Raw genomic sequence first — 12,413 nt, forward strand, 5'->3', positions numbered from 1 at the left:
ATTTTTCCTAGTAATTTGGCATAAAAATGACATGAACTTCCCTTACCAGGAGCCTAGCCCGGAAATATAACAGGCTCCTCTCTTTACTGATGCCTCTTAAGGGTGTCATTGCTGATAGCAGTACAGCAGCCATCACTAGCATTGCTATGGTGATGACTTTTGGACCAGGGGACTGGCTGATCCTTGGCCCAACTCTTCCATCTAGCTAACATCAATTCTACAGCAAGAGATTTCCTTATGCCCTGATTCATTTTATATTTGGCTGGGATGTTGGAAAGCACTAGTTTTCTGTAATACTACATGACTCTTATGTAGGTTCTTAATGATCCTGATGTTAATTAGGACATAAAGTCTTAGGCTAGTGGAAAACTTAAAACAGTGTTCAAAGCTTATATAGACGATTATCCTAATAACTAGCTTGAGGATCATCCCTTTCATTTTCTGTCTGCAGAGGGTTTGTAATGACTGCTTAAGAGTTTAGCACAAATACCTGGCCCATGACCAGGAAGGGAAAGGAACAGTACAACATGTATTTGATGTGTAATTTCAATCATGAGCTCATCTTATTTTTCCCACCTTGTGTCTGAATTCTTTTGAACAATGCAAAATATAAAGGAAATATAAATGTATTCTCCAGAAATCCATTGGATTTCTTGCTATTAGGATGGGAGAAAAAAGTACAAAGGTTTTTCTGGCCAGGAAGAGGAAATTGCCAATGCAAAGCACTTAGAACATATTCTGTGTAAAAGTCAAATGGAATAATTTAAATGTATATTTTCTGTTGAAGGAAAAATATATGTACATATGTACACATACTAAAATTGAAATGATACAGAGGAGATTAGCATGGCCCCTGCTCAAGGATGATGTGTAGATTTGTGAAGCATTCATATTTTAGATGTTGGTCAAAGGGTGCAAAAATCCTGGCTAAAGGATAAATAAGGTCTGGGGATCTAATGTATAGCATAGTGACTATACTGAAAGTTTTTAAGAAAGTAGATCTTAATGTTATCACCACACAAGGAAAAACTATATATCATAATTATGTCAAGAGATGAAGATGTTGGTGCTTCCCAGGTGGCATAGTGGTAAAGACTCTGCCAATGAAAGAGACGTGGGTTCAATCCCTGGGTGGGGAAAATCAGATCCCCTGGAGAAGGAAATGGCAACCCACTACAGTTTTCTTCCCATGGGAAACTCCCATGGACAAGGGAGCCTGGTGGGCTACAGTCCACTGGGTGGAAAGAATTAGACACAACTAAGCAACTGAGCATGCAGGCATGGAGACTAAACTTATTGTTGGCATTGTTTTGCAATGTGTGTGTGTTAGTCGCTCAGTCATATCCAACTCTTTGCCACCCCATGGACTGTAGCCCACCAGGCTCCTCTGTCCATGGAATTCTCCCAGCAAGAATACTGGAGTGGATTGCCATTCCCTATTCTGGGATCTTCCCAACCCAGGAATTGAACCTGGGTATCCTTTATTGCAGGCAGATTCTTTACCCTCTGAGTCACCAGGGTTTACAATGTATACATGTCTTTAATCATTACACTGTACACATTAGACATACTTATATCAATAATATTTCAGTAAAGCTGGGGGAAATTGCCTCAACTGCAGAAAGAAATATATATACACATATGCATGTGTGTGTATATATATATATATATATACACACACACACGTGTATATACACATATGCATATAAATAGATATATACACATGCATGTATATATATACATACATGTATGTATATACACACATATATGATTGGATTCAAGAAAATTGGAATTTCTGGTACAATGGAGGGGTAAGATCATGAGACTCCTAAACACCGGGGACCCCTAAATAATTAGGAGCCTGCCACAGAAAAGTCACACACACAAGAAATTTGGCAGTCCCTTCAAAAGCTGGGCGTGTGCTATGTTGACACATCATACTATCAAGAAGGTATTTCGTGGGTACCAGGAACCCCAGTTTCTTAAGCACAATAAAAGCTTTACACAGAGTCCCCTGGTGGTCTAGTGGTTAGGATTCAAGGCTTTCACTGATGTGGCCCAGGTTCAATCTCTGGTCAGGGAACTGAGATCCTGCAAGCCGTGCAGTACAGCCAATAAATAAACAAAATGAACAAATTGAAAAGATAAGTAAAATATGTATATATATACACACTATATATAAATATATGTACACACACTATATATATATACACACACACACATACTATATATATATATATATATACAGATATATATGCATATATATCAAACCACTGTGCCTGTGGGCTAAATAAGTTCACAATCTGCAAACTAACCCAAGAAGAAATGATTAAGCAGAATGCAGAAAAGTGGATACTATAAAGTGCTTAAGTTTCTTTAATCCTCTCACAACTCTTAGAGTTAGATGTTTTTATTTCCACTTTTTTTTTTTCAGATGAGATTAAGGAAGGTTAAGTAATTTGTGCAAGGCCACATAACTAGGAAGGGAAAGATATAGGATTTCAGCTCAGAGCTGTCTGATTCTAAAAACAGACTATTCCCTCTACTCTGATTTTTCCCAAGCTTTTCTCATGTTAAGAACACAAATCTGAGGCACCATCCCAGATGGACTGAATCAGAATCTCCCGGGAGGGACTTGGGAACTGTGTTTAAAAGAGATGAGATGATTATTATTATCAGAGGAGGTTAAGAAAATTGCTCTATTGTATCAGGTAGGAAATGGACCCATATCTCCCTCTGACTAATCAAATAGAAGCCAGCAGAGACTTGAAACTACTGAAACTAAAATAGATTGAGGTTTTTCTGGAGTTTATCAGTTTATAATATTATAGGATATTTGTTTCTCAGTTTGGTAATACTGCATTGTCTGATTTAAGGTTATCTGGATCTGAAAATACCAAGACCATTTTGGAAAGTTAAAAATGGACTGTAGTTGAAACCTCAGACTTTCTTCCCTTTTGTCCCTGTCCTTCTTTGATCCTTAGGAGCTGAAGTAAATAAGAATTCAGTTTCAGTTTCTAACAACTGTAACTGATGCAGAGGTTTCCGTTGTGCAGGGGTTGGAGCACAGCTAGAAGGAGAACCAAAGGCTGAGAATCGGTCCTCATGCCTGGGTGCCCACCAGATGGCTTTCATTGGGCGTAGTCAAGTTACACAATCCAGGAAGTAGAAAACCCAGCCTGACTTGGTTTGTTTTCCTGTTTCAGTTTTTCAAAGCCTGATGAAAATAGCCTGGCCAGCTAAGCCTGCAGCTTCGATATCCATTATGGGAGCAAATAACGTATTTGTACAACCTATACATTTGCTTAATTAAATGCAAAGCAAGGCAGTGATTCCTGACAGGGCTGAACTTAAGTCAAGTTGTGAAACTCCACAGTGCAGCCAGAAGCAGAGACGGACAATTGAACTGAAAACTGGGAACACATCAGGGGCGCTGGACCACTGCTTCTCAGCCACTTTATTGTAAGTTATTCCTGTTATCTCAGAGAGAAGTTTGAGACATGGTTAGAGAAAAGGATGGAGCTGATTAGCCCCATTTTGAACAGAGATCTTTGTTTTAAGAACTTGCTTTATGTGCTATTGCCAAGAAACTTGCTTTGAATGATATTTCCAGACATGATGACAACTACCTTCTACATATAATAATTTAATATGCTTTAATATATTTCTATTCCTGAATTTTCCTGATCTTATTTACTCTTCACAACAACTCCGTGAGGTTAGCACTCTTAATTAACACAGTTTTACAGATAAGGAAACAGGTAGCCTCCTCCCAGAATCATTAAGTAACTAGCAAAAGTCCACAGCTCATAGCTGCAAGACCATCTCATATCACTGTTACCTGCATCCCAGAAGACTCCATGTAACTAGGCCATTTACTTCTCAAAAAAAAAAATTCCTGTGGATTAAAACACAAGACCCAACAATATGCTCTTTGTTTAAAGATGATATATAACAAAAAAGATGCAGAATGCTAAAAATAAAAAAGTATTATCAAGGAAACTATAAAACTAAAAGAAAACAATTGGTAAAGTTGATATCATACAAAAGAGATTTTGATGCCAAAAAGGCAGAGGGAGGATGCTAGGAGGCTTCTGATTATAACGAAAAATATAAAACCCACAGTGAAGACATGGATTACCAAAGCTAGAAATGCAAAGAGAAGGGATAAATACTACACAATTGCCGTATCAGAACAAGTAGATTTATATTAAACTCAATGACAACATAGACTATACATTTTTTTCAATGTATTGGGCATTAGTAGATACATACGAACTCTCAAATAAGGCCCCAAAACTAAATCAAGAGAAAATTTATATAGAACATTTCTGATACTGTTGTATAGTCACTAAGTCACATCTGAATCTTTTATAGTCTCATGGACTATAGCCCGCTGGGCTCCTCTGTCCATGGGATTTCCCTAGGAAAGAATACTAGATAGAGTGGGTTGTGTTTCCTCCTCCAGGGGTTCTTCCTGAACCAGGGATCGAACCTACATCTCCTGCATTCGCAGGCAGATTCTTTACCCCTGAGCCACCAGGGAAGCCACAAGGAAAGTTATTTTCTCCCCACAATGCAATAAAACTCAATGTTAATGATATAAGTGAAATCAATGAAAGTTTGGGGCAAAATAGTGATCTACTCTATAGCCTTAGAAGCAGACAGGGCAGGATTTGGATTATAACTCCATCCCTTACTGCTGTGTGACCTAAGCAATTTATTGAGCCTCTCTGAACTTTGGACTCTTCATCTGAAAATGTGGCTCTACTTTGCAAAGTTGTTATGAACATTAGCTATAAAGTATTAAAATAATAAAATATATATCATATAATATGATACCATATTTTTAATGTACTTATATTTTATTTAACAAGAAAAAAATCCAGAAATTTTGTTGATTGAAAGCACACGTCTCAAATATATACATCTAAATACTAATGATGGTTTATCTCTAGGCTCTGAAATTTGAGTGATTGTTGTTATTTTGCATTATTTTTCTACTCTGAATAAATACTAACTTCATAATAAGACAGTAATAAATATGAACTTCTTTAGATCATACTACAAGAAGAAAATAAATACTCATATATTAAGTGCCCTATCTGGAGTAGTTTCTGTAAGTATACGGCCACTTCAGTTGTCACCACTGTCACCTTCATTATTATCTCTCAATTTCTCTCTCTATATATATATATAATATATATTATATATAGCAAATAAAATAAATTCTAAATTTAAATATAGATTATATACATTTATTTCTATTTATTATTCATATTTTATATTATATATAGTATTTCTATTTATTATAACTATATATAAAATACAACATTGTGATAACTGACAATTATGGACTACAGAATTAGAAAATCATATTGTATCAACATGAAATTTTCCAATTTTATTAACCATTAAATTTCCTATATAAGGAAAATGGGTTTTCTTTTTTTTTTTTACTTTAAATCACTTTATTTATTTTTTTAATTTATTTTTTATTTTACTTTACAATTCTGTATTTATAAGGAAAATGGGTTGTTGTTTTTTTTTTACTTTAAATCACTTTTATTTATTTTTTTTTATTTTACTTTACAATTCTGTATTTATAAGGAAGATGGGTTTTCTTATAACATTTTCTTATAAGGTTTTATAAGAGAAAATGTCTGCCCCAGGAAATAGACATCGAAGTATTTAGGTATATATATTACATCTGCAACTTATTCTCAAGTGGCTCAGAAAAAGAATTCATATATAGAGAATGAATTATAAAGTGATCAGAACAAAATAGAAACAAGCAAAATATAAACAAATGGTCAGTTCAGTTCAGTTGCTCAGTCATGTCCGACTCTGTGACCCCACAGACTGCAGCACGCCAGGCCTCCCTGGTTGTCACCAACTCCCGGAGTTTACTCAAACGTATATTAGTCAAGTCAGTGATGCCACCCAACCATCTCATCCTCTGTCATCACCTTCTCCTCCTGCCTTCAATCTTTCCCAGCATCAGGGTCTTTTACAATGAGTCAGTTCTTCGCATCAGGTGGCCAAAGTGTTGGAGTTTCAGCTTCAGCATCAGTCCTTCCAATGAATATTCAGGACTGATTTCCTTTAGGATAGACTGGCCGGATCTCCTTGCAGTCCAAGGGACTCTTAAGAGTCTTCTCCAACACCACAGTTCAAAAGCATCAATTCTCTCCATCAAAACAAATGGTGAATCTAGCTAAAAGTTAATCTGGTTTTCAACATTTCTCTAAGTTTAAAAGTATATGCAAGCAAAAATTTATAATAACAATAAACAAATACATGGCTGACAGCTTCTAACAACAAAAACAAAAATTCTCCCGAGCAACAGGGTCAAGTTGAAAATTAAAAACATGATCATAATTTCCAAAGTACTATAAAAAATGAAAACACCACCTATTAAGAGTGTGGATAAACCAAGAGGGAAAGGTATAGATCTATGTGATTTTATTTTAGAAATAAGAAATAAATGAACTAAGCACTTGATTTAAAATCTTATGAAGCATGTCAACGTAAGAGGAAACATAAAAAAATGACAGATATAAACTAAAAAATAGAAAATTGGTAGAAGTAAATTTAAATGTTCATTCTCTGAAAAGAGTATAAGATATATTAAAACCCTTGTAAATATAATAAATAAAAGGTATTAGTCAATAAAATTAAAAGACTGGTGATTTAAAAACTGATATAATGGATTTTAAAATATAAATCATTGCTGTCACAATTTAGGATAATCAATTTGAATTGTTTAGCCAAATGGACAATACAAATACAAAATTAAAAGTTAGCAAAACAAAATACAAAAAACATGAAAATACTGATGGAGAAGGAAATTGAGAAAGTTGTTAAGAATTATCTCATTCACCAAAAGAAGTATGGCCTAAACAAATACTCTGAATAATATTTCTATGAGTCAACAAAGAGATTTTCCAAATCACAGAGAAACAAGACTTGATACTTAGTTCATTCTAAGTATTATCCTCATCCACGGATTTGTGAAAAATATCACACAAGCACACTCACACATAAACACTAGGCTTAGGATTGTAAATATGCACAAGTGTCAATTGCAATACAACTGGTTTGAAAAAATTAGGAACAGACTCAGGAGGATAGCAGGCACATAGCAGATTTTTCAAAGACAGTTGTTGAATAAGTGAATAAATGAATGCATGGGGACACACATGAATGAAGAAATTACTGTAGCCATTTAGCATTATCTCAGTAATATCAATAACCTCAGATATGCAGATGATACCACCCTTAAGGCAGAAAGCAAAGAGGAACTAAACAGTCTCTTGATGAAAGTGAAAGAGGAAAGTGAAAAAGCTGGCTTAAAACTCAACATTCAAAAAACTAAGATCATGGCATTTAGTCTCATCACTTCATAGCCAATAGATGGAGAAACAATGGAAATAGCGACAGACTTTATTTTCTTGGGCTCCAAAATCACTGCAGGTGGTGACTGCAGCCATGAAATTAAAAGATGATTTCTCCTTGGAAGAAAATCTGCAATGAATTAAGCATATGAAAAAGCAGAGACATTACTTTGTCAACAAAGGTCTGTCTAGTCAAAGCTATGGTTTTTCCAGTAGTCATGTATGGATGTGAGAGTTGAACCATAAAGAAAGCTGAGCACCAAAGAATTGATGGTTTAGAACTGTGGTGTTGGAGAAGACTTCTGAGAGTCCCTTGGGCTCTCAAACCAGTCCATTCTAAAGGAAATCAATCCTGAATATTTATTGGAAGGACTGATGGAAGCTGAAGCTCCAATACTTCAGCTACCTGATGCAAAGAAGAACTGACTGATTGGAAAAGACCCTGATGCTGGGAAAGACTGAAGGCAGGAGGAGACGTGGACAACAGAGGAAGAGATGGTTGGATGGTATCACTGACTCAATGGACTTGGGTTTGGGCAAGCTCTGGGAGTTAGTGATGGACAGGGAGGCCTGGTGTGCTGCAGTCCATGGGATCCCAAAGAGTCAGACTCAACTGAGCAACTGAACTGAACTGATTTAGCATTATAAATTATATCCAATAAGGGCATGCAAAGCAGGAATATCTTGTGCATATCACTTATCTGCTTTTATTGAATATCATGTCAGGCCCAATGAGCACAGGCAGAAAAATCATTTTTAGCTGAACTTAGAGATTGTAGCTGTAGCAAGAACCCTTGCTGACCAATAAAGTTAAATTCTAGGAATGCAAAAATAGTGACAAATCACAGAATACCTTTGTATTGTTTTAAGCTACAGGCACTTGAAAAGCATCATGTGAGAAGGGCATTCTTATCACTCCCTTTCCTCCTAAAACAGGAGATTAAAATCCCCATGTGGAAGATGACTTCCCAGTAACAGGAGAAAAGAAACATTTTTTAATGGGGAATCAAAACCAAGAAAATCCTGTACTAACAGACCCTGTTTAAATAATTTTTATCTGCCTTTAGCCTCTCTATATGATTTACTTTTCCACAATTGCCTCTCTTTGTTCAAGCCACTATAAAAGCTTGTAAGTTTCACAATTTCTTTGGGTCTTATAAGGGCTCCCATTGTCACATAATACTTGGATAAATTTGTATACTTTTCTCTTGTTAGTCTGTCTTCAGTTCAGTTGCTCAGTCACATCCGACTCTTTGAGACCCCATGAATCGCAGCACACCATGCCTCCCTATCCATCACCAACTCCCCGAGTCCACCCAAACCCATGTCCACTGTGTCAGTGATGCCATCCAACCATCTCATCCTCTGTCATCACCTTCTCCTCCTGCCTTCAATCTTTCCCAGCATCAGGGTCTTTTCAAATGAGTCAGCTCTTCACATCAGGTGGCCAAAGGATTGGAGTTTCAGCTTCAACATCAGTCCTTCCAATGAACACCCAAGACTGATCTCCTTTAGGATGGACTGGTTAGATCTCCTTGGAGTCCAAGGGACTCTCAAGAGTCTTCTCCAACCACAGTTCAAAAGCATCAATTCTTTTCCACTCAGCTTTCTTTATAGTCCAACTCTCACATACATATATAACCACTGGAAAAACCATAGCCTTGACTAGATGGACCTTTGTTGACGAAGTAATGTCTCTGCTTTCAATATGCTGTCTAGGTTGGTCATAACTTTTCTTCCAAGGAGTAAGTGTCTTTTAATTTCATGGCTACAATCACCATCTGCAGTGATTTTGGAGCTCAGAAAAATGAAGTCAGCCACTGTGCCACTGTTTCCACTGTTTCCCCATCTATTTGCCATGAAGTGATGGGACTGGATGCCATAATCTTAGTTTTCTGAATGTTGAGCTTTAAGCCAACTTTTTCCCTCTCCTCTTTCACTTTCATCAAGAAGCTCTTTAGTTCTTCTTCACTTTCTGCCATAAGGGTGGTATCATCTGCATATCTGAGGTTATTGATATTTCTCCTGGTGACCTTGATCTTATATCAGTTTAATTATTAGGCCCTGCCAAAATACTCCAAGAGTATAAAGGTAAAAATTTACCTCTTCTACAGAATGTTCCCGAAGGAAAATCCTGATGAATCTGACTATGTGAAAATTTTAAATTCTATTCAAAAAAAGGTATCATAAGCAATATGAAAAGACAATGCAAATGGGAAGGAGATATTTTTCTTACTGAAAAACACTAATGAACTAATAGAAAGATAGATAAAAGATATGAACAAGCAATGTATAGCAGAGGAAATTTGAATGACCAACAGCACATATAAAACTATGCTCAACCTTAGTAGTAATCAGAAAGATGAAAATTAAAACAATGAGATACCATTTTATATCCATCAAACTGGTAGAGATTAAATAATCCAGTACTATCAAGTACTGGTGATGATGTGGAAAAATTGGAGAAATATTCAATTTTGTTGATGATGTATTCATTGGAACAACCATTTTGGAGAATAAATTGTCAACATCTAGCAACACTAAGGACACACATGTCTCACAAGCCCTCAATTTCACTCTTCTAAGAGAAAACCCTGGAAGTTCACTTGTAGAAGATGAAAGTCCATTGCAACATTGCTTGTAACAGCAAAACACAAGCACAAATTAAACCACACAAATACCCATCAAAAGAATGAACAAATTGTGATATACAATGTGACTATTTATAGCAATTTTATCAGCAGAGGTAAATCCCAAAAATAAAATGAAAAAACAAATTATACATAGTATAGTAATTTCTAAACATACAAAATAATGCTATATAGTTATAACCATATACCTAGGCTGCAAACATATACAAATAAAGATGAGAATTATAGGTACCAATTCAGGATGGAGTTGCCTTTCAGGAGAAAATGAAATTAGGTTATGGTAGAGAGGTATACAGGTATTCTATTTTTTAATAAAAATAAGAAGCATACACAGCAAAATATTAGGATTTGATGAATCTGGGCATAAGGTGCTATACTCACAAACATTCGTTATTTGTCTAAAGTGGCTATCTCTGGATGGTGAAATTATGGATCCTTTTCACCATGTTTCTATTTTTGCTCTTAATGTCCTTATTTTTCAATAATCAACATTTATTGATTTTTATAATAGAAAAAGTAATTAAAAATAAAACATTCACCAAAATAAGCTTTGGTTGATTGAAGATTGAAATATAAAATCTAATTATAGAACTTGCAGAAAGTTGAAAACAAGTGTTTATCACCTCTCTTTGGAGAAGGAAATGGCAACCCACTTCAGTATTCTTGCCTAGGAAATCCCATGGACAGAGGAGCCTGGTGGGCTAAGGTCCATGGGGTCACAAAGAGTCGGACACGACTAAGCGGCTAACACACCCACCATCTCTCTGAGGGAATTTTAACTTTCTCAGCTTTGAGGCTATTTAAATAATTGCACTATAAGAATTAGCATTACTGAAGATTTTTTTTAAACAGGGAAAATATTTTTATCAAACATTACAAAGAATTAAGATCTATCAAAGCCAGCTGATTCAAATTTGTAAGATAAATGTCAAGATTCCAAAAGACAAATAGGTAAAAGACAGGGCCATTCTCATAAGGGAATATAATTAGTAGACAAACAGTGGGAAAATGTTAGAGTCACTAGAAATCAAAGAAATGTAAATGAAAGCATTCTGAAGATTACAATTTACATATTCTAAAAGAACAAAAAAAAAAGTTGAATGCTAATATTCAATGATGGTGAAGCTGCCCAGAAATCGGTTTATACATTCATTTACAGACTCTTGTTCCCACTCTTTAGCCAGAAATGTTACCACTAAGAACTTGTTCTTAAGAAATAATTCTGCAAAAGCAGAAAGGTCCCTCCTCACTGTCCTGACTTCTAAATGCTGCAACTCCCAGAGCTTATCCCCTTGACATCTTCTCTTTTCCATCCACATGCATTGCTCAGAGGATCTCACCTGTATACCCAACCTTTCTCCTCATGGGTCTCCAGGGAGAAAGCAGAACCAAGCAGTAATTTTCCTGGGGAATGGGTTGGGGGGCAGGGGGCAGGGGGGCCGGGGATGAAGGCAGTTCAGGGGCTCGGAACTCAGTAAAGGAGGGGGCAGTGAAGATAGGAAGGGCCAGCAAAGAGAGTCAGAGAGACAACCAAAGCAAGCTTCACTGCAGTATTAATTCCTTACCATATTAATAACTGGAGGAGGGCATGGTAACCCACTCCAGTATTCTTGCCTGGGAAATCCCATGGACAGAGAAGCCTGGTTGGCTACAGTCCATAGGGCCACAGAAAGAAAGTGAAAGAAAGTGAAGTCGCTCAGTCATGCCTAACTCTTTGCGACCCCATGGACAGTAGCCTGCACCAAGCTCCTCTGTCCATGGGATTTTCCAGGCAAGAGTACTAGAGTGGGTTGCCATTTCCTTCTCCAGGGAATCTTCCCAACCCAGGGATTGAACCCAGATCTCCCGCATTGTAGGCAGACGCTTTACCGTCTGAACCACCAGGGAAATCCATAGGGCCATGGAGTCAGACACAACTGAAGCAATTTAGCATGCACGCACCTGGTTAATAACTAAGTGTATCAGGCTTTATTCACTAAGGAGTAGGGGTGAGGTCCCCAGTACTTCCCGCATTGCAATAGCCCTCAGTTCTCCTGCAGTCCACTAGATCTAGTCTGCCCTTGACCCCCACCTCCTAAGTCTGCAGGAATTATTTTTGCAAGGTAGCCCATTCATGTTTTGCCTTCCTCTCTGAAGCTCATGTAGGGGAGCAAAATTTGCCATTCCAAAACATCTCTTTGGCAGGCAGATTATTTTGAGCTCAAAACAATCAAAGCCCAAAAGACTCAGGAAGAAGTTGTGACCTTATCCCTAACTACCTAAAAGAATTTAGATAGGTGCCCTGTTTCCAGAATAGAGCTATCACCAGAGATCTCTGCAAAGAATATGGGTTAGCACTAGTTGGAAAACTCAGCAGGAGCTAGAG

At 36.8% G+C, this 12,413-nt stretch overlaps 1 long non-coding RNA gene and 1 pseudogene across 1 annotated transcript in view; both read left to right on the plus strand.

Moving 5' to 3' along the window:
* The first annotated feature begins 798 nt into the window (after window positions 1-798).
* LOC120853830 lies at window positions 799-898 on the plus strand (annotated as a pseudogene).
* A 2,295-nt stretch (window positions 899-3,193) lies between these two features.
* Window positions 3,194-12,413, plus strand: part of LOC120853041 — a 37,243-nt gene continuing 28,023 nt past the window's right edge. Inside the window, exon 1 of the long non-coding RNA XR_005718699.1 lies at window positions 3,194-3,462. This is a non-coding gene — a long non-coding RNA (uncharacterized LOC120853041). The remainder of the gene's footprint in view (window positions 3,463-12,413) is intronic.

This window comes from Oryx dammah, unplaced genomic scaffold (assembly GCF_014754425.2).
Source record: "Oryx dammah isolate SB20612 unplaced genomic scaffold, SCBI_Odam_1.1 HiC_scaffold_26, whole genome shotgun sequence".
Classification (NCBI taxonomy): Eukaryota; Metazoa; Chordata; class Mammalia; order Artiodactyla; family Bovidae; genus Oryx; species Oryx dammah.